Below are 22,141 nucleotides of genomic sequence, written 5' to 3' on the forward strand. Positions count from 1 at the left end.
GCCTGGCTCATGGCCTATTAATTAGATTACTCTCTCTTTCATTCTTGATTTCACATCCGTGTTTGTTCCTGTATCCTAAAATGTGGGCGCGAACTTGGCGAGCAGGAGCCTATGATGTCACTGCCGGCCAGTGGCGGCGGCCTGGCCTTCTGGTGGGCTGTGGGCTGCTTTCTTGATGAGCCCGCTTTTCCTCGAGGAAGAGTGGGGCTCTGGCAGTGACCTCAGAGGGGTCTGGGAAGAGGGCAACAGGCATTCTCCTGGCCACTCCTGTGTGGTGTGTGTGTGTGTGTGTGTGTGTGTGTGTGTGTGTGTGTGTGTATGCGCACAAAGGGAAGAAATGGGAAAATTCAGTCAGGTCTGAACTGGGAAACCCTAGGGACACTGGCGACTTTGTCAGGTGAAGGTTGGCCTCAGGTGAAAACCAGTGAGCACCGGAGGCGAGAGGGAGGGTTCTAGGCAGTTGGCAGCCAAAAGTGCTTCCCTCCCTGAGGGAGGGCCGTGCTGGGAGCCGAGGTGGGGTGGTGGCAGCGGCCGCGGGGGCAGCCGGTGGAGGCTCGGCCCAGCAAGGCCCCAGTAGTCGAATGGTGGCAGCTGCTGCGGGTCCCACAAGTTGTTTTCCTCGTGGAGACCATTCAGCAAAACGCAGGATCCTTTCTCAAAGATTTAAATTTCGCGGATGAATTACCATACACCGGTTGCTTAGCAACTAAATTCAAGCTGGGCTAAGAATATGCAAGCTTTTTGTATTCTCATTAATAAAAATGCCACTCTGACACAGCAACCCGACTTTGGATCACTGCAACTTCTGTAAAAGCCGTAGGAGAATACAAACCGATCCTGCCATTTAATTACAGATCAAAATGGCTTGGAACGTGATGTTTTGTTCATCTATCTTCCTAAAAGCGGCGTAAAAAAATAACGGCTTTCAAGAACAGTAGTAAATTTTCTTCTTCTTTTTAAATGGAGTTGTCTGTCGAGGTTACTGATAATTGTCAAGTGAAACCTCTTGAAATGTCCCTTTTCTTCAACGTTTCTACTCTTTTCTCGAGTTCTTCCCCCAACTCAGTACTACTATTGTTATTGTGGGGATCCTCAGGCCTTGGACACCTTGGAGACTGTGACAGTTGAGAAAGTAATCCACATGCCCACCGTTGGCTAGAGGAAGTCTGAGAAAAAAGAGAGTGCAGGCAGGAAAAGTTGTGGAAGTTTCCTTGAAAGGCTGGAGGAATTGTTGAAGGCTCTGACGGCCTAAGTTTGGAGGTCTGGTCTGTCACTTTCTGTCAGGCAGGTGGGGAGTAAAAGAGAAACGCCAGTTGTTCTTAGATTTTCTGTTCTGGGGTCCTGAGTCTGCCTCCTGCTCGCTGACAGAGAGTTGAGTTTAGGGCCTTGCTGACCAGGACTTTCCCAGAAATTTTCCTCCTGGCTTCTCTGGAGCCCAGGAGTCCGGGGCTCCGGACAAAGTAAAGACTCTTGACCCCATGGGTCTTCAAAGATCGTGGTCCAGGCCTCGGACTAGAGTCTGAGGTTTATTGTATTCAAGGGGCAACTTCGCGCCTCTCCCAAAGGATGCGGCCCGTGAAGGGTGATGCTGATGTGTTGCTTCAGAAGAGGGTTCCGAACGACTTCTTTTGAAACATTCCAAAAGTGGAGGGTGAAGCAGTCAGAGCAGACTGACCTTGTGCAGGCAGGCCTTGTTGTTTGGGAGTGTGTGAGAGTCTTGGCTGCTGGGACTGTGACGCAGTGGGGCATCAGGGCTGTGTGCTTTGTGGAAGTTTTGGGCCCTGACAGGCCTTTCCCAGCGTGGAGTTCTTGAATAGCCCTGAAGGCTTGGACAGGCCTTGGCTTTTCTTGGCTTCTCTTAGTGGCCAGGGCTGTTGCCAGATCACCTAAAGCGCCGGGTCTCAGCTCGGACACTGGGGATCCTTAGGCCTACCTTACCCAATGTCTTATGTGCGCTGACAGAATCGGCTTGTGTGTACCCAATGTCCCACCAGGAAAGATGCATGCTGACTCTGCTTCAAAACTCACAAAATGTGGAGGAGCTTAGCTTTAGATAAAACCGTGGTAAAAAATGCGAAACCCTCAACACACACACACACACACACACACACAAAGGCTCTGGTAATATTCCCAGAGAAACAGCCCCCTGCAGTCCTCAAAATTTTGCAAACGGGAAACCTGAGATGTGGCGCTCCCCAGGTCATCCAGGCAAAACGAAATTGGGAACCTCACAACTGACTGGACGCAGCCAGACTTAAGGGGAGCAAAGGCAAATGAGCTACCCTCTCTTCTAGGGTGTTAACAAGGCAATACAGCTCCTTTTTTTCCCTTTTGAGTTAAAAATACATAATAAACAATGACTTGTTTACTTACAAATACAGTTTCCCAAGCCATATTCTGTATGTAAGTCACTAATGGACCCCCGTGATTTTTCCTTCTACTTTGGAAACATTGTTAGCTAGCTCTTTGAAAAGAAGGGGGCAGTTTTCCTGTTACTTGAAGAAAAAAAAAAGTAGCAAGTACCTGGACAGTTTCTGTATGTGGACACATTCAACACCATGAAATAACCTTCTAAAATACAAGAGAAGGGGTTTTCTCTTTGACTCTTTGGTTGTGTGTTGGGCGTCAGTGGAGTGGTCCAGTGGGGAATGTGAGGTAATGTGACCCTCTGCATGTGTGCTTTGCTTAGGGGACACAAGGAAACTTTAAATAACTGGAGTTGGCTATGAATACGAGGAGTAAAAGATCTCTGGTTTCCAGAGTTTAGGGACTGTCTATGGGGTGCGGTGCGCTACTCAGGCTGAATCCTTCTTACAGTGATGGGGAAGCAAGTGTGGAGGTGTCACTTGTTGAGGCACAAGGCTCGTAGTGTCCCCCCCCACCACCACCCTCTGGTAAGAACAGTTCAGGACACATCTGAACTGTGAGTGTGGCTCTGTAAGTCCCTGATACTAGACAACTTACAAGGGCAAATGATGAACCAGACACTGCATGAGGAAAACACAGGCATCTTTTAATTCTTTTTCTTTCTTTCTTTCTTTCTTTCTTTCTTTCTTTCTTTCTTTCTTTCTTTCTTTCTTTCTTTCTTTTTATGAACAAGAGATATTCTGTTGAAGCTCGTCCAGGAGCTCGGGGATGAATTGTGCCCTCCAGGACAGGCTCAAAGCAGAAGGTGGATCCCGCATCATTGGTTTGAACTTTGCACACTGAAACAAAACAGATACTGCTTTCCAAAGGCTCCCGAGTCAGCACTAGAATGAAAAGTGTCAAATCTCATTCTACCCAGGTCAGACACAGGGCCCACCTCTTTGAGCGGAAGCCAAGCTGGCAGGCTCTAAGGACTCCTGAAATGGGCTGGCAGGGAAGGGGTTAGCTTTTCATTTACATTTTCAAGTCTGAAAACCCACCTGCACAGTTAAAGAAAAAAATTCAATAGATCTCATCAGAAAGTGGACCGGCACCCCAAAAATAGCAAAAGGAAAATAAAAGTCTTAGTGGTTTGGCCTCAAGACTCTCCTGACTTACAATGGCAAAAAGGCCAGTCGGCAAACAAAATAGAACCATTTTCAACGAACACTTTTAAGGAGAGAGGTCTTTCAAATTTTAAAATTGCACCAGCAAGTCTAATTTCTATGTTGTATCCCCTGAAGATTTCTACCCAAAAGGACTTTTAAAAATTCTCAACCCCGAGAGAAAGACCTTTAACCTCTTCCAAGAGCTATTTAATAGCTGTCCCATGTGTTTTTTGTTTTCTGCAGTGATGAGAACACAGGGCCCTGCAAATGCTAGGTAAGATGGAGCCAGTTTCGAGGTATGTGTGGGGAGGGGGTTCCTTTAAACGCTTTACCTCTGAGATGAATCACCAGCCCTTGTCCTCAATGCTTTTAACAAGAGAGGTGTGTGTAGCTGTCAGCCTCAACTGCGCAGTCTTGGGGGAGTGGAAGTGGTGGGCACCCAAAGGCACAAAGCAGCTAGTATCTGAAATGGGCTTTCTGCTTCTTAAAAAGGAGGGGCTGGCAAGGTCAGCAGGAGTAGGCCTGCTCCCCCAGGCTCTCCTGGGGGTCTCAAAGAGGAATCCTGCAGAGGAGCGATGGAAGTGAGGGGCCAGGAGACCAAAAGAGAAATCACTTACCTCAACCCTTTGTTCTGGAGTGTGAGCTAGGGCATCAGAGGGAAACAAAAGCCCCCAGAGAACAAGGTTTCCACTTCATTTGAATCTCCCCCGACTCTTACCAGAAAACCCAAGCTGGTTGACTGGGGTCAAAAATAAATAAAAAAAAGGCAACTTGAGGGATCTTTACCTTACAGATACACCATCTGCAGGGAGAGGTACATACACTTGATTCTCTCCAAGTGACTGTGTGTGCAGGTAGAAAGGCCTGGAAAAGAAACAGGAAAACAAATGGAATAGGAAGGTTTGGGGTAGGGGTGGGTAGAGGGTAGCTGGATAGGAACACTGCACACAAAGCTGGTGTGTGTGCAAACAGTTGTATTGCTGCCCTCTGTGTACCAGAGCACCCTTCGTGGATCCTGCTTAAACCTGTACCCTGGCTGGGGGGGGGGGGGGGAGGTTATACTTATGGCAAGCTGACTGCCCTTCGGCAAGTGCAAGCCAGGTAGAACAGAGCTTGGCATCCTCAATCAGCGAGCTCTTTCTGCCATGAGCCTTACCAGGGAAGGTCAGGTGTCTTCCTCTCTTTTGAACCCTGTGGGTGTCAATCTCAGTTGCCCCTGCCATGCTAGGACTGCTACTGGACTGGAATGTGTAGCAGCATGGGGAGGTCACTTTCAAAATGCCTAATTTGTAAGGATGGGGGTGGAGAGCCCCATCACAAAGGCCATACAAATCATGTTTGTCTGCCCAGACCTGGAGGGAGAGATTAGAGATTGTAAGTAAGGAGCAAGCATCTGGTAGGATGCTATGGACCCCAGGAAGATTCTCCTCTGCAGGGGTAGGGAGGGCAGATAGTGAAGGGTCTGTAAGAACTGCTGAAGGCTTGCTCTAACAAAGCCATAACAAAGGCTTCCTGCAAGCTTACTATCAAGGCTCTTTCAAAAACCACACACCTAGCAGGCATGTCCCCAGGTCCCAGGGTATGGAGCAGATTGATCATTCAGAGAGGGAGAAGATGTCAATGGTGTGTGGCTGGCTGCCCTGGGGCCTCAGCCTAAGAGTCCTGTTATCCCACAAGCCTCTAGGGACTTGGGTGCGTGATTGTGCCTGGGTCTTTGGGGACTTATTTCTAGCTGATCTCCCGGACAGCTCAGCAAGGCTGAGGCCCAAGCCCTGCTGAGAAACATAATTTGCTCTTGGTTGTCTTGGTAAGGTTGAGGGTAGCAGTTTGACTTAAAGAAGCCTCCCTGCTGAGTAAGAGGAAGAAGGCTCACAAATGGAGAAGGCTCCTTGGGTTAGGTGGGTGTCTGAGTCAGTATGGCCTTTGCAGGGAAAGAGCAGGCTGCTGTGGAAAAGATGTTCTCATACCATGAGGTGAACCGCAGAGACTAGGTAGGCATCTCCAAGCCATTAAGCCCATTACTTGGCTATTGCTTTGGCAGTGAGAGACTGGCAGGATTGAAATCTACATGGGTCAAGTGGGAGAAAAAGAGAAACAGTCATGACAGACTACCTTAAAGATCATAGCTGTACATCCCCACAATGAAAGGTAAGGCCCAGGTGCAGCTCCCATACCCCCCTCCATGCGGTGGCTCCCGCATCACTTTAGGAACTACAGAGGAGCTCAGTGCACCACAAGCAGACATTCAGAGCTGGGGTTCAAGGCCAGGAGCAGGTACAAGGTAGGTGGTGAGGTTACAACTCTAGGAAAAGATTTGACGTGTGTGTGTGTGTGTGTGTGTGTGTGTGTGTGTGTGTGTGTGTGTGTGAAATACAGTCAGTGATTGTCCCTCCCCTTTCTAGAAAAGGTGTTCCCTTTCCTAATTCAACCCAAACAGAAGCCCAGAGAGATTGCCACAGACCTCCGGGCCAGCAGAACCTCCCACCTACCCTGAGGTACAGAGAGGAACCCCATTCCCGAAGCCAACCCTCCAGACTCCTCACCTTCTTTCTTTTCTCACAGGCCTGGGCAGTGCTGAGCCACCCCAGGAATGGCCTCAGCAGGATTTTCTAGACATTTCTGCCAGTGAGAAAGTCTTGGTGAGATTTCAGGAGGCAGTGACTGACATAGACCCCACCCTTGGCTGTATGCGAATACAAATGAGACGCATTTTTGGCAGATCAGTCCAATGTAGTTCATGAGACTGTCTGGTCAAATTTTCTAGTCAAAAATAATAGAAGAAAAAAAAACCACTGTAAAGAGCTTACATGTGGGGTTTCCATACAAAGAGCCAGGTGAGGACAGGAACAGGGAGCTAGCTGCAGACAGCATCCAATAAGCCCTCCTAAAGGGCAACCTCATGCCACAAAGGAGAAAAGAGGTGAAACCGATTCTGGTTGCTGCGAGAGACCCCCCCCCCATAAAAGTAGATGGGCTCTAGCTAGGGAAACCTTTAAAGCTACAGAATTTTGTTCCTAGAAAACATTTGTTTCATAGACTTGGGTTGCCGGGGACGGGTCAGCCTCCCCCAGCTTACCCGGCATCCTGAACAACCACGTGCAAGGGCCAACTCAGAGGATGTTATAGTGATGGATTAGGTTTTCTGGCCTTAATCTAATCCTAATCTGAAAGATGGGAGCTCTCCTCCTTTCCTGTCTATGACCCCAGGTTCTCCCACCAGGTATTCTGAGAGGCAGATCCTATCAGCTTTGGTGCTGTGGACCTCTTTGGATTGGGAGGTGGTGGTGGGTGACGATACAAGGTGAGGACTAGTTTTACTGGTCACTTTGGGAGAGCTCTGGTCTTTGCTCTATCAAGGAATCCTAGAATGTTCGGGACAAGTGGATTAGACCACAGACCCGTCAGACCAAGGGCTAACATCACTCCCATCTCCTGACCTCAGGACATTCCTGGTCTTCAATTTGTCCAAAACTAGACTGTTTTTTTTCCTCCCTGTCCCCAAGCCCTGCTCCACTCCACCATGGACTTGGTAGGGAAGCTCCAGAGCCCTCCAGGAGTCCTGCTGTAGCCTCCAGTTCACTCTCCCATGGCATCTGCAGGGAATTTGTTCTCAGGACACTTAGGGACAAGAGGGAATTTCCTGCTGACCTGGATGCTCTCTTGATGAGCTGTGTCACTGGGGTGAGCTGCCCACTGTAAAGCAATACTAGTTTTACTTTCAGGACCCCACTCAGGGTACTAACAGTCTAAGCTAGGACCAATATATATATTATATATATATATATATATATATATATATATATATATATATATATATATATATATATATATATATATATATTGTCCCTGGGGAACCACTGAGAGAAAATTCCAAACACCATCCCATTCAAAGGAAGTTTAGGTTTCAGAACCCTCTGGATACCAAAGGAAAAAGAGAATTCCATGCCACCCTCTTACCTGTTGCCTGCTGAAGACACTGTCCTTGCCTGCAGTATTTCTTGGCCATCCCACTATGAGCGACACCCCACTGCCGGCAATTAACTCTGACATAACAGAAATGAGGAGGAGGTCCGCGGGCTTCACGTAAGGGAAGAGGCCACCCAGAGCTCCAAAATAATCAAAAGCTTTAGTGCTGCTGAGAGAGGACCTGTTAATCCCAAGCAGGTCAAGGGTGGGCCACACAGCCTAGGCATCTATGCCCATATCGCCCCGGCAACCTGGCAGGTACATCAGAACCAGATGCATCCTGGTGTTATGGGCTTGCACCCAGGAGCTGAGGTGCTGGGCAGATGTCTTGAGCAAGACAGACTTCAATCTCTTTGCCCCGAACACTCCCAATGCTCTAGAAACCAAGATGAGAACACTACAAGCAGAGGCGACACACAAGGACAAACTGGCCCCCTCCAACCGCTCAGCTTGCCTGCTTCGGAGAGATAGAAGGACCCATGTTAAGTTGCTCCCCCTTTTCTAACTGTGGCCTTGAAGGGCAATTTAATTCCCTCCTTGCTCCGTGCCTCGCCTGCACACACACAACCGAGCGTGGACCTCCACTTGGGGATAACAAGAGGCTGGCAAAGAGACGGGGAGAAGTGGCAGATGGCCTCCTGGAAAATGCAGGCCCGGCCACACACAGTAGCCCCGAAACTGATAAACTCCTCTGATGCTTGCCCCTCTTCAGACAGCCACCCTGCTCCTTTCTTCTGACTCACCAGTGGCCCGCGAGCTTGCCAGCCCACGGGCGAATAGAACACTAAACACATAACACCAGTACTTCATTTTCTGCTGGTTTCCTCCGTCTCTTTCACGCTCTCCGGTTCTCCCCACCCCCACCCAGGCAGGGCCGTGCCCCAGCTGAAGGAGAAGTTAAAACAACTTGTTCTTTTAAATGACCTCCGGTTTTCACCACTACCAGGATGCTGGAAGAGCGTGTACCCTCACCTTGCAACCAAGTCCACTTCCAAACCAAGTCAGTTGTAACCACCATGGTCAATGACACTCTGCATAACTTGACAGGATCTGAAATCAAGGTTCCGTTATTTGCCAAAAGTAGCCACGAACTTTACTGAAAGAAAGGAATTCAGCATTGACAAGGAATACACACAAACACACACACACTCCTTAAAACATCATGTAGCCTTCTAACTTCCTGGGATTTAGGGGAAGGATGATGTAAAAAATCTTAGGCAGGCCGATTTTAAAAATCACCTGATTGTATTGTCCGAGTTTGAAGTTCTCGACTATAATCCTAAGTAATAAAGCCGTTAATAGGCATAATTGGTATCTCGTTGATCATGTAACTGGTGCTTTAATTAGTGACCCAACTTAGTTTTGTGGCAAAATACAGGTGGTTTAGGATCTGTAAAAGGAAGCTAGTCATTTTCAGGCGACTTTCCCAGCAGAAGGCAAAGTGCAGATAGACATCTGTCTCCACACATTCGCTCCTCTGCTTTTTTGTACACTTAAGGATAAACACTACAGATCTGGGTTTTGATTTCTCTAGATGAGGTCATAAAGTACTGTGTGTGTGTGTGTGTGTGTGTGTGTGTGTGACTGAACTGAAGATTCATGGTTATCGTGGCTATCATCATGTGCATTAAAAAAACAGCGAAGAACTCGGTGTAAACAGAGAAGGAACGGGCTCGCTAGTGAGATCAAGTGTCTGACCAAGTTCACTTTCCACCCCTTCGCAGGAAGAGGGTCGGTCACCCGCTGAAAGCGAAAGCTCTGGGGATTTGGAATAGCACCCCGCAGACATCCTGGGTTCTGGGGCTTTCTCACCAGCACTCCCACCCATACCCCGCTTCAGAGTCCTTTGCAGGACTTGGTGATCCAGGGGTGCCCAGTGCGGGCTAGCTTCCCGGAGCCTCTCCTAGCCCCTTGCTGGCTCCTCAGCGCACTGGACTCACCCCTCGCGGTCGGTCCACTCCCTCCAGACTAGAAACGGGTCCCCAGTTGGGCAGTGCTGGAAGCCACTTCTCAGCAACGTCAACCCACACCCGCGGCGCTTGTCCGGATCTGTGCTCCAGAGGAGCCGGAGCCCGGCAGCCACCGGCGGTGGGGGCAGGGAGGCCCGGGAGAGCCTCAGCCTCCAGCTGGGTTGCGGCTTTCTTATGGAAATGACCCGAGCCCTCTTGCTGGACCCGAGCAAGGTCCCCTGGTCCCCAGTCTTCTCACCGCTAAGCTTTTTCCTCCCGCAAACCCTCGTTCTCCGCATCTTACCCTAGCGGGACCGATGGCGATGAGCGAGCTGTGCGCCCCGGCCGCAGAGCCTGGGCTGGGGTCTCTCCCTCGGCCCGATGGCTTCAGTTCCACATTAAATATTCATAGCAATCGCTACTTTCTTAAAGGCGAACCCACCGCGCGGGAAAGTTCCCAGCCAAGGGAACTCACAAAGGAAGGTGTCCGCTCCCTCTAGTCCTGGGGGTAGCTAGGCGCTCTGCTCCTAGCGCTCCGACAGACAGAGAAAGGAAGGGCCAGAGGACCCTCTCTCCTACTGTCACGATATTTCTTGTAGAGTGTGAGCTTGGAAAGATGATCACTCCTTACATAATTATTTGAAAATGAGGGGTCACATCGAACGCTTTGGGGGTTTCCAAAACATTTCGTTATTTTCTTTCATTTTATGATTTTAAAAGGAAGGTGGTTTAACTTCATTCGGGCGTCATCGGCCCCGAGGACCAGAAAGTTAGTTTGCCCTGTATTGTTTGTTGGAAAGAGGCACTCAGCGAACTTATAAAACCTCACACGGAGAAACCGTATCACTGGAGAGCACCTGCTCCAAGTTCTGAAAGAGAGCCTGGGCTGCCGTGCAGAGCTGGGACTTGAGGGTTCAGAACCTGTGTGGGGTGTGCCTGGGGAGGATTGATTCGAACCCCAGCTCCACTGCTCAGTGCCGGGCCTCTTTCTTCCAGGAGCTCAGAGGGCCTGCGTGATGTGCGGTCCCCGGGCTTCACGAGGCCGAAACTCGTCTGCTTGACTCCTCAACCGGCCCCAGGAGAAAACCTGAGGCGGGAAATGGAGAGGAAGCAGTGAAAGTTCTGGGCCCACTGCGGGGGCCGGGCCTGGGATGCACCCCTCCCGGGACCAGCTGACCCGTGACTGCTCCTCGTGGTGCCAGGCGACGCCCGCGCCTTGTGTCCCGTCCACCGCCCCCCCCACACCTCCCCGCCCCGCCATCACCCCCTTCCCTGCGCACGCCCACTCCACACACTCTCACTCCCAACGGCTCTTTTTGTTCCAGGCCAGGAGCACTTTCACAAATGGTTAGAAAGTCTTGAGCGCCATCTAACGGGAGCAGCAAAAAGTTGAAAGTGGGTGGAGGTTAAGACCCCAGGCTGGGCGTGGGAGAGTCCCATCCCTAACTCTATGGGCAATCTGGGGCCTTAACACCTCTCCTCTTCCTCCTACCAAGTAACTCTGTCGGACTCTGGAACTCCAGACTTGTCCTCCCCCATCCCCGAAGCTCACCTTCCCAGGGTCCTGGAGCAGGTGTGGGTTCCTTGCTTGGGGCCTTCTCCACTCCAGGTTGGAATGCTTGCCTGGTTTCCCTTGGACACGTCTGCCTGAATAGGACCCCTGTATCACTTAAAGTCTTCAGAGCTTTGATTTTGGCCTGGGATAGAAAATCTCACGAATTTGGATGAGGTGCACCACTTTTGGGAAATGAATGTCCCAAGTCAAAGCTTCTGCAGACAGGAGGAAGCAGAAGGCGGGTGAATAAAGTTAACAGCAGCCAATACAAAGGAAAGTATGCAGCCGAGAGATGCAACCTGACAGCGGCCCTGGAAGAGCTGAAGCCCGTCTCCAGGAAGGAAGGTGGATCCTGTAGAGCTGCCCTGTTGAGTGGGCTCACAAGGGATACAAGCCAGGAAGGACGCTGCCCCGGGGAAGTGTAGCTGAAGGAGTGTTGTGTGATAGGCTTTTCCTGGGGAGCTGCAACAGGTGCTGCTCACCCCCAGAAAGGGACCCCACGACAGACCAAAAAAATGACCGCCCCAATGTCCAATTTGGTGAATCAATGAGTTTCTTTTTTAAGTTAGGGTTACTTAATGGGGTTACAAATGAGTGGCTAGTTACAAGGGGGGGGGGGGGTAAATGAGTGGCTAGTTACAAGGAGCGTGCGGGGTGGTGGGGGGGGGGTTAAAAAAGAGACAGTGAAGCGACTTCACAACAAGTCAACCCCGCAAACAGGACACAGTTGAATGCTGCAACCTTGCAGCTCTCTCCACAGTGGGAATGTCTCTTTCTCTGAAGTTTGGCTGGTTAGAGACCCGCACAACCCCCCCCCCCCCCGTCCCGCCCTAGCAACTGTTTAGCTCCCTTTTTTATTGTTTTAGGGGAACCTCAAAAATCCTCCCAAGTTTTTGATCTCCTCCACACGTGACCTCTGGTTTACTTACTGATGCCTGTGAGCCTTACCTTCTCTTCTGAAGCGAAAGCCTCAATTTGGAGGGAACATACCCTACGAAAAGGCCATCTGGATATCCCCTTCCATCCCCCCAACCCCACCAAGGATTCCTAGCCAATGTGAGAGTGGAGCATCATGGGAAGTTCAAAATGGGGTCCTCCTAGTCAGGGCAGAGTGCACCGGAAGGTATCTTGAAGAACATGGAGGTGGGCAACAGAAAGCTTGACCAGCTGAGAAACCAGGGAGAGAAGAAGAGGTGACCACCAGGCCCACACCATCCTCCGGTCACAAGACTCCAAGACTTCTTCACACAGAAACTTTCTCCACATCTCAAGTCAAAAAACAAACCAAAACAAACCCCCAAACACAACAAAAAACAAAAAGCTACATAGATGGGCAGTCTAGAAGTTCTCTGGCCACCTTCTGGGGTCTACAGAGGTCATTAGAAAATCTCTTTCTCCTCCTTGGTGGATGTTATAAAGGTAGTAAATGTTATGGTGATAAAATATATGTGGTATAAAAATTTGGCATCTTATTCTTATAAGTGCATGTACGGCAGTCCAGTTGGAACACACACATTTGCATTGCTGAGCAACGCCACCAATTGCCCATTGCCAGACATCCTCACCTTGGCAACACGAAAGTCTCTATCCATTCCCCCGCCCAGTCCCCAGCGAGGTCTACAAAGTCGACTTCACCTCAATAGAAGCATACAACATTCATCTTTTTCTCTGGTTTACTTGACTTTGTGTAATGTTGACTTTTTATCCGTGTTATACCATATCCCAGCCTTTTCTTCCTGTTTCAAGACCATCTCGCTTCTTTATCCATCTATGTATGGATTCTGGGTTTTCCTCTCGTGTTTTGTGAATAGTGATGCTGTTGTGTGCATAGGTAAGCAGAAAACTCAAGTTCCTGCTTTCAACTCTTGGGTCTAAACCCTGAAACAGAATTGCTAGGTACTATGACAATCCTCTTCGGAACTCTCTGAGGGGCCTCCCTGGTGTTTTCCACAACTGCTGTGTCCTCATTTTTCCTTCTCATCCACAGCCCACAGAGATTCTGGTTTTTCCGCAGCCGCCCCAACACTTGACAGTTTCTGTCCTATCAAATAGTAGCCATTGTGACTGCTATAAAGTAACAGCTTGTGCAGGTTCTAAAACATGCCCCCCCCCCACACACACACCTTTTCTTTTGAGATAAACTGACTTCAAGCTTCCATCTCTCCTATCTTTATCTCCAAAGTCCTGGGATGGCCATCTTGAAATATTTTTAGATGTTCATATAAGAACATAGTGGATACTGGACATGGTGGCAAACGCCTGTAATCTTTGCACGCTGGAAACAGAGGCAGGAAATCCAAGCCACAGAGAGACCCTGGGTCAAGCAAACAAACCAGCAAACAAAATCAAACCCAAACCAAATTTACAAAGGAACCTGAAACCAAATGAGATGACATCACCAAAGCAATTAATGTATCTATCGGTCAATAGGTAGATATCACATATCAGTACCAGAGAATGAACACACGAGCTCACGCGTACTAGGCAAACACTACCACTGAGCCTTATCTCCAAGACAGGCTCTTACTATATTGACCAGGCCGACCTGAAATTTCTAGCCTCCCAAATATCTGGGATTACAGGTCTCTACCAAAAGACTTTCTAAAAATACAAAGCATCCATAGGTTACACCAGCAAAAATATCTCAGCAATGATAAGGATTTTCAGTCTCTGGCCTTTGGAATTTATGTCTAGGAACAACAAGAAGAGAAACGATTGAGATAGAGGAGCAAATAGAATGGATTTTTTTTTTTTGATGATCACATTTTGATCCATTCTTCCAATCAGAAGCCAGAGAATTGTGGGGGCGTATTATTAGTAAGCCCTATTCATTTCTTTGTTCCTAGAAGGAGACCTTCATGAGATAGAGAGGATGTGGGGGGGTTACTTGTCTTCCTAGATTCTTTGATGTATTCAAATTGAAAATGAGAGAGACTGCAAGTGGCCCAGACTTTGGCTGTGTGGGTACCTGGTGGAAATCTTTGAAGTCTCTTTTCCTAGAAAAGAGCTGAGAAATGGCAAGACGGCAACTATATATTCAGGAGAGGCAACGTTCTACGGCAGGATCCCCTGTGCCCAGTCCCTCAGCACAGTTCTCAGGACCCATGCCAGCCTTGTTTAGTATTTGTGTGAGGCATACCCACAAAGTGCCCTATTATTCTTTTATTTCCTCTTTTTTTATATTAGCCATTTCTTTTTACAGCCTGGGGAGCCAGGCTAGTGTTTTTATTTCCCACGTGTAAGAGAAAGCGTCAAGAGTGGGCAGAAGATGAGGAATGGAGCCTGTTGTGATGACAGGGTCATGACTGGGGCTCCCAGCCTGGGCTGCAGCTTAGCCTGCTGAACTACACTCTTCTGTTACCTCACAGGGCGCTTGACTCAGGGCAGAGATGAAAGAAAGGGAAGCAGCAAGCCTTGGCAGTGACCACCACCTCCTCTCTGCCACCAGGCTGACTGAAGCACTTGAGGGGTGGTGAGGGGTCTGGGGCAGGGTGAAGGAAGCTTGAAGGGGGTTGGGAGCCCCCTTGGGGCAGAAGGCTGAGGAAGCAGTTCCTAGTACCTCAGTTCTGAGCACTTGTCTGGCCCTCCCCTTTAATTGCTGTGTCTGCTCTCCAGAGAGAAGGATGATACTTTGCCTCAGGAGCTTCTGTTACTTAAAACAAAAGAGGAAGCCTTGACTGTGGCAGCTCACAGGAGTCATTTCCTCTCTCATTAAAGCTACTTCCAGGAGAAAGAGAAGCTTCTGCTGGCCCTGGGACCCAGAGACCTCTCGGCATCCTAAAAACCCGTTGCTGTTCTTGGATCTAAGCCATTTGTTTCCGGAGAGAATCATGTCGGGTGGGAGCTCAGTTTTCCCATTTGCAATGGCTTATTAGGTACAAGCATCGCTCTTCTCTCTGTTTACTGAGTGATTAGGTCTCCCTCCAACTGACCCTGCCGGAAGAGATAGCCAAAGTGGATCCTTAACACACAGTTACCCCGCAAAATGCCCTTCTCATAAACCCAGGGACCTCAGCCAGGACTGTAGGCTTCCTTGTGGTATCCTGTTTGCATGGCCAGCAATGAAAATGCCCATTGATAGTAAATGCCACCCATGTTTACAGGCTCCATTCAAGCTACAGTGCAGAGAGACTGGAACCTGCTGAGAGGAAGGCCAGTGAGGGGTATGCCCTCTAATGAGCGTGGCTGGAAGGCCTCAGCCTCTGGGCCCCATCACCGGCACTGAACCTTTTCTAAGTAGTACGGTTGCCCTGCCCACAGAAAATCGACTGTTCTGTGCTGGTGAGACAGAACAGAGGCAGAAAATGGCAGTTCTCTGTTTCCCACCTGGCAGGCAACGAAAACCATCTAGGAACAAGGAAGATTCACCAGGTACTGGCTGGCTCGTCATTGCTCACCTGGCTGGGCTGGCTGATAGAAAGACAGCCAGCTGAAGTAACAGAACCAGCCTCCATTAGCCAGGCTCAAAGGCCACAGTGAAAACAAAACCATGCCATTTACCCAAATTTCAGAGGATGAATTCAATTGTCAGGCTTGGTCTGGAAATGAGAATGAATTATTCCCAGCTAAGTGGATTCTCTCTCCTCGCTGCCAGTTTCTTTCCTGTGACCCAGGGAACACCTAAGGCACGCCACTGATACTGCCAGATAACAGGGGCTGTCTTCATATTTCAGGGCCCAAATGACATGACTCAATCGACTCCCACCTCGTGCATATTCTCAATGGGAGCCCAGTGCTCTGACTCTGCACTATGTTTTCATGATAAGGATGTACTGTGACTGCCAGACACTTAGACATCCTGTTTATTGTATGAATCTAATATTATCTGAGCCCTGGTAGAATACAGGGCTGGGGAGACCCTGTTCATAGGAGCTATGAGCGTGCCATAGAGTAAATAAACTAATAGATTTCCTGAACCATCTCAAGATTCACTATACTATATCTTGAGAATTGTATGAGTGCACATACCACACATCACACATACCATACACAGCACACTTGATACAACATACTTCCTGCCCACATGACACACATGATACACTATAATATGGTACTCACATAACATGTAAATACCATACACTAGATGCATAAAACATAACATATACTATATACTCAAACAACACATACATAACATACAATACACAGAGACTAAAAACACATAGCACATAGCATACACACGGCATATATACAATATATAACATATGCATAGCCCATATATAACACACCCCAACAATGTAGGCACACACAAAACATGTATAACACATGATATATAGCCAACATACAGGAAATACATGACGCACACATATAGCACACGGTCAATTCAGCACAGCTCACTTCACACACACACACAGACCCACCCACCCACCGACACACACACACACACACACACACACACACACACACACACAAAATGTATGCAGAGGAGAGACAGGAATGTGGAAAAGGACCTGTGTCTCGGGTATCCTGGGCTCTGACCAGAGCTTCCTCCCCTGGAGGTGTCAAAGAGCCCAGAGCTGATAAGGGACAAGGCTGCCAAGCACTTCCAGTCTTCAGATCAAGTGTGGTGACCTCTGCTAAGAGCTTGTGGAAGGTGCCAGAAAATTTGCTTTTCATATTTCTTGTACGTAGTATTTGTTCTCTATTTCTTGCTGGTTTTTGTTGTTAGTTGGTTGGTTGTGTTTTGTTTTTTGGCTTCTTTTTTTTTTCAAGATAAAGTTTTTCTATGTAGCCCTGGCTGTGTTGAAGCTCACTTTGTAGATCAGGCTGGCCTTGAACTCAGAGATCTGCCTACCTCTGCCTCCAATCCTAAGTGCTGAGATTAAAGGCATGTGCCACCTCACAATGTCTGGCTCTTTTCTTCCTTTTCTAATAGTTTCCAGCCAAATATATCTACATATACCTGTTTCAACTAGGTAAAGAGAAATCACCAGAAGCCAGATTACACCATGTTGAAAGGGCTGAGTGGATGCTTTGTCTTTCTGAAAGTGGAGTTGTGAGCGGTCATAGTGAGAGCCCTTGAGGCATACAGCCTCAGAGCAGCTGCCGTTTTCCTTCCCCGCCAAGAGGATGAGGTGTGCGAGGTGGTGTCCAGTTCGGGTTGGGAGGAAGTCGGGCAGGAAGAGACCTGAGAAACTGTTCGTTCCACAGGCAACTCAGAGCATCTCCCCAGAGCGGCACTCCCTGCAGGCTTTCCTGGGGAGGAAGGTAAGAAACTCCGCTGAGAATGTCAGGCTCTGCATTTACATGGAAACAATTACAGGTCTATTATACAATAGAATACAAAATCATCATACAATTGAAAAAAGAAAAAACAAGGTTCTGGATGTGCTTCGTGACTGTTCAGGGTGGCTCTGGGCCAGTACCTGTCCCTTCTCATCCAAGCACATGCGGTTTCTTCTCACATTAGTGATATTTCCGTGGGGAATTTTGGGAATGCTACCTTATAGCTTATTCCTCCTCCTTTCTGTGGTTCAGATTTACGTTTCGGGACATTATATTTTCAGATTCATCCTCCCTCTTGCCTCCATCCCCTCCCCACACAGACAGATTTAGGGCCACCTGTTCTCCTCAGAGCCAGGAGAATTGAAAAGATACCTCATGCCAGACTCCCCTCCATCCTGCCATCATCACGCACCCTCTCCGATGTTGCAGGAGAAGGCTCCCCTGGGCTTCGTGTCCGGGCTCTGTGCTCAGGTAGAAGGCTACTGTACAAATCTTCTCACTTGGCCAGGCTGAGTGGAGTGGGAACCACGGGAAACCCAGTGTTTCAGGGGGAGTCCCTGAGGCACCAGCCATCCAGATTTCCTGCCCAGTATTCTACCTGCCTGTTTCCACCGGCCTGGTAGGTTGTGACATTTGTACTTATTGCTGGGGACTGTGTGCCTGGAATGAGCGTAGTCGTATTTATTTTCAGGCAGTGCCATCAAAAACCATTCTGATCTATTTGTCTCTCCATACCAAAAAATCAGGGCCAGAGCAGAGATTCTCTTTTTTTGTGCGCTGCTGGCCTAGTTCTGAGTGAATGTCTTGGCTGCATTCTCTTAGCAATGCCTCTCGGTACCTGTCACCTCTTCTGGGGTTAACAACTAGGGGCTAGGGTTAAGATGTGTCTAATCTGGTCTGGGTTTGGGTAAAATCCTACTGGATAAGCACACACACAATTGCCCTTTCACCTGAGGCAGAGGTCTCAGAGTTAGACTTCATTTATCACTGACTTTCTCTAAAGAGTCAAGGAGGTAAAGATGTGTATCAAAAACAACTATCTCATTAATCAGGTGAAAATATAATTTCCATAGATTTTAGATTGTTTAAATGAGGGAAACCTAGTTTATAGGTTTATAACCTTTCTTTAACCATGCAGCATCTTCTCGTGTAAAATAGTTACTTACACATGTACACACATAACACACATACACACTGATTTTCCTTCAAGCTGGCATTTCAGCTGGTTGCCAGGCCTGTCTTTGGATATAACCTTGTATGTGTCCATTAAACAAACAAAAGAACAAACAAATAAAATGAACAACCAAACAAACCCAATAGATTTCCTTGAACTTAGCAAATAATCGGAAATGTTTTAACTACCTGGTAGTTTGTTGGGACAGGTAAAGGTGGCTCCCAGGAATCTCTGTGCTTTCCTGTCATTCTTGGTTTGACCTGATGTCACTTGGGAGGACAACTCCACACCCAGGGTGTGTGTCACTACAGCCCACCATCTCTACAGCTCTTCCTTCCTTCCTCCTTTGGAAGGTGGAGAGGAAGAAAAGTCCACACACAGGAGGAAAACAGTGGACAGGCTGAGATCCTGTGTGGGAGCTAATTGACAATTACGACCTACATGATCATCAGAACACATACAGTCTACTGTGGAAAAAGAAGGAGTTTCCAAGAAATCTGCTGTTTCCAAATGAAAGGTTGTTTATCTGTATGCTTTCCAAGTCTGATTTAACATTTCAAATATTGACCCGACTTGATCAATCCATACACTGTCATTCCTGATTAGAAGACCTCAGTATTTCTCTCTCTCTCTCACTCTCTCTTTCTTTCCTTCCTTCCTTCTTCTTTTATTTCTTTCTTTTTCTAGTATGTTTTCTTGTTCTTTTCTTCAGCCTGACCCCACCTTTCCATCAAGTGCACATTGGAACAAAATGCATTTATAAAAACGGTTCATCCTTTTAATACTCCAGACCTTGGTGTTGAAGCAATACCACAAATTCGGCCATTTTCCTCTGACACCATGTGATTGAAGTGCTGGAAATCCCAGTTCAGAAGCACGCTCATTCCCAGTGCTTCTGGAGTTATGTGTGTATTCCTATGCAGTTCTCCTCCTCTTCTTTGATCTCAGTGCAACTTTCTCAAGGGGGGAAAAAAGGCGCAGAATAAGCTGGACACTTTGCCTGCCGATCATACAGGACTAGAAAGTGAATGCCAGAAGAGCAGGGGAAAATGACAGGGAGGTTGTATGGATGCTATCGGATGGTAATAGCCCAACTGAGAGTGATTCCGCACCGAGGTCCTAGGAGAAGGCGGCTCTCACATCAGGTGCAAGGCAAGCTCTTGGCAGGAAAGAAGGCAGAGAGCTTGGCTTCCTTGGGGGAAAACAGGTCTTTCTCGGGGAGAGTTGCAGGCTTTACCCCTGAAATAAATTAAGGAGAAATGCTAGCGAGAAAGACTCTGCATTTTCTGATCTGTGCTCAGTGAGAGGCCCTCAGTGCTCAGGACCCATTAGAAGAACAGAATTGCTTCACCAGAAACACAGCTTCGTGGGAGCACCCCCACCCCCAGTCTGGCAGCTCCAGTCCCCAGGCCTGTGGCTGCCTTGGAGGTTTTTGAAGCAGTTTAAGATTTTTGGATTAGTTTTGGGTAACAGAAGCTGCACACTGATGGTCGTTTTTTTCTTCTTCGTCAAATTGGGCAAGATTACACACTGGTCTATCATTAGGCCCGCTGAAACCGGCAGACCCTCCCTCTATGGGAGCCGTATGTACAACGTGCTGTGTCCTGCCGAGGTTCCGGCAAAGGAGGGTCGGAGGGATGGCACACCAGAGCTGGGCTCTATCCAGCTCAGCATCCCCAGTCCATCCCTCTGCTTTTGGCATCTGGGGACTCTAACAAATGTAATTCCCTCCTCCCCATCTGGGGATGGTGTGTTTCCAGGACCTTCTCGGCGAGTCAGCAGGCTGTATCTCCACGTTGCAAACAGGCGGGAGTGAATATCACCGTTGTTCTGACTGTTAGGAGGACAGGAGGGGCAGGAGAAGATGGGAGGGGTTGCAGGAAGCTCCTCTGGTAGAAGTCAGCATATATAGTTGGCCCTCTATAGCTCGGAGTCCTCCATTTGCAGATTTAACCAACTGTTGAATACCTCTGAAAGCACTATGCCTGTACTGGGGGTACAGAATTTGTTCTTTGGTCGTAATTCCCTAAATAATTGATAACACATTCCCATTGTGTTAAATACTACAAGTAGTTTAGGAAAAAAAGTGAAAATATGGAGGTGCATGTGCCCAGGTTCCGTTCAAAAATATTTTAGACAAGGGACTTAAGCAACCATGGGTGTTAGAATCAGTAGCCTTGGGGGCCATTCCCTGTGGATAACTAGAGGTGACTGTCCTCAGTGAAGTGGGTAGCCCGGTGCTAGGCAGAGCTCTTCTCAGACTGGCTCAGCCGACAGCGAGAACAGGGAAAGGGTCAGAAACAGGAGGAGGTAGAAAGAACATTCTCTGCAGCCTTCCTTCCTTCCCAGGTAACTCTGAAATTGCTGCAGATGGCAAGGAACTGCTTTTAACTGTCGGGACTAATTGGAGCAGAGGTCATGCTCGTTACAGAACAGATGACGACTATCCAGCTGGAATATGGAGGAGGGACAGAGAGGGAGTCTATTGGATAGAAGACTAGAGGCAGAAATATAGAAGAAGAAGAAGGGTGAAAATCAAACCCCAGCACCTGGCATTATCCACTGGAAATCCACTGGGACCCAACATAAGATGTCTGGTAAGGAGGGCACGAAAACTTCCAGAATTCCTTCTAAACCATGAAGCCACCTGAAGAGGATGCCCTTTTTGCTCTATTCTCAAAGGTGGTAGGACTGTCATGCCACACCAGGGAATCACTTGCAGCTCCTCATGGATGCAGCTAAGGACTGTGTATCAACTCTAGAAACGCCACTCAGCCTCCAGCCCATGCAGGAGGTGTGTGCTGGGAGCCACTTTTCTCAGGAAGCCTCACACACCTCTCAGTTTCCGCGTATCCATTGCTGAATTCTGCAAAGCCCCCTCTCCTATAGAAACCCATGATGTCTATCATAAACTTAAGTCCTCTCACCATGCACAGAGATACATGCACCCTAGCACACAGGAGAGGTGGCTCTCTCCGAGTTCGAGGCCAGCTGTGTCTACAAATGGAGTTGCAGGACAGCTAGGGCTATGCAGAAAGACCCTGTCTTGAAGAAGGTGATGGTGGTGGTGGGCAAGTATTTCAGCGCTGCTGAATGAGGGCCATTCAGCTTGGCTGGGCCAGGGAAGGTCAAACGAACTGCAAAGGAAAAGTACTGCTGGTTTCCTTACTAGGCAGGAGGCCTTCCAATTTTAGAAAAAGGAGAAAGCCGGAGTGGATTGTTTAGTGGGGAACAAGGTAGGGAGATAGGTAGGAACCATTGAAAATGGAACTGACGGGTCAAAGTTTCACTGGGGGGAAGATTGGCAAGCATAGAAGTCACATCCCAGGCTGGTGCAAGAAAAGACAGACTTCCTTTAATTAGAACGGGGAAGGGAAAGCTGACTTAAGGCACAAGGGACTCAACTTAAACTCTGTTACTGAAAAGCGCCTGTCCAATGACCTTCATGGTAAAATATCCTCGGCTAAATAACAGAGCCAGCTCTTTAAAAATATTTTACTGTGCAAGCACTGCTGTGGATTCGACTTAAGGAAGTCCTTAGTGTTTCCTTCCTGAGGTTTGGGCCAGAAAATCTCATTCGCTCATAACCCAAACAGGGCTTCAGAGCTTGCCAGCACATACTGGGTCCCTGCTAAGTGTGCAGAAGTTGACCAGCATGACTCTGGGTGTCCCAGAGTGCAGCCTTGCAGGCTACATGGAGCACGGGGGAGGGGAGGCGGCTCCCACAGGGAGGGGCGCCCCTCAAGTTTACAGCAAGCCA

At 48.4% G+C, this 22,141-nt stretch overlaps 1 long non-coding RNA gene across 11 annotated transcripts; it reads right to left on the reverse strand.

Moving 5' to 3' along the window:
* Positions 1-3,036: 3,036 nt before the first annotated feature.
* On the reverse strand, positions 3,037-10,506 carry LOC125397777 (uncharacterized). 11 transcript variants are annotated; one of them, XR_015735466.1, is made up of 7 exons: positions 9,735-10,506; positions 7,473-8,531; positions 6,323-6,411; positions 6,059-6,198; positions 5,483-5,579; positions 4,302-4,379; positions 3,037-3,206 (listed from the first exon to the last, which is right to left on the reverse strand). It is a non-coding gene; the product is annotated as an uncharacterized LOC125397777 (long non-coding RNA). The 11 variants fall into 11 exon arrangements; XR_015735463.1 differs by having other exon boundaries at positions 7,473-8,577; XR_015735465.1 differs by lacking the exon at positions 9,735-10,506 and adding an exon at positions 9,422-9,728.
* Between the last annotated feature and the right edge of the window lie 11,635 nt (positions 10,507-22,141).

Source organism: Myodes glareolus, chromosome 18, assembly GCF_982192425.1.
Source record: "Myodes glareolus chromosome 18, mMyoGla1.1, whole genome shotgun sequence".
Classification (NCBI taxonomy): Eukaryota; Metazoa; Chordata; class Mammalia; order Rodentia; family Cricetidae; genus Myodes; species Myodes glareolus.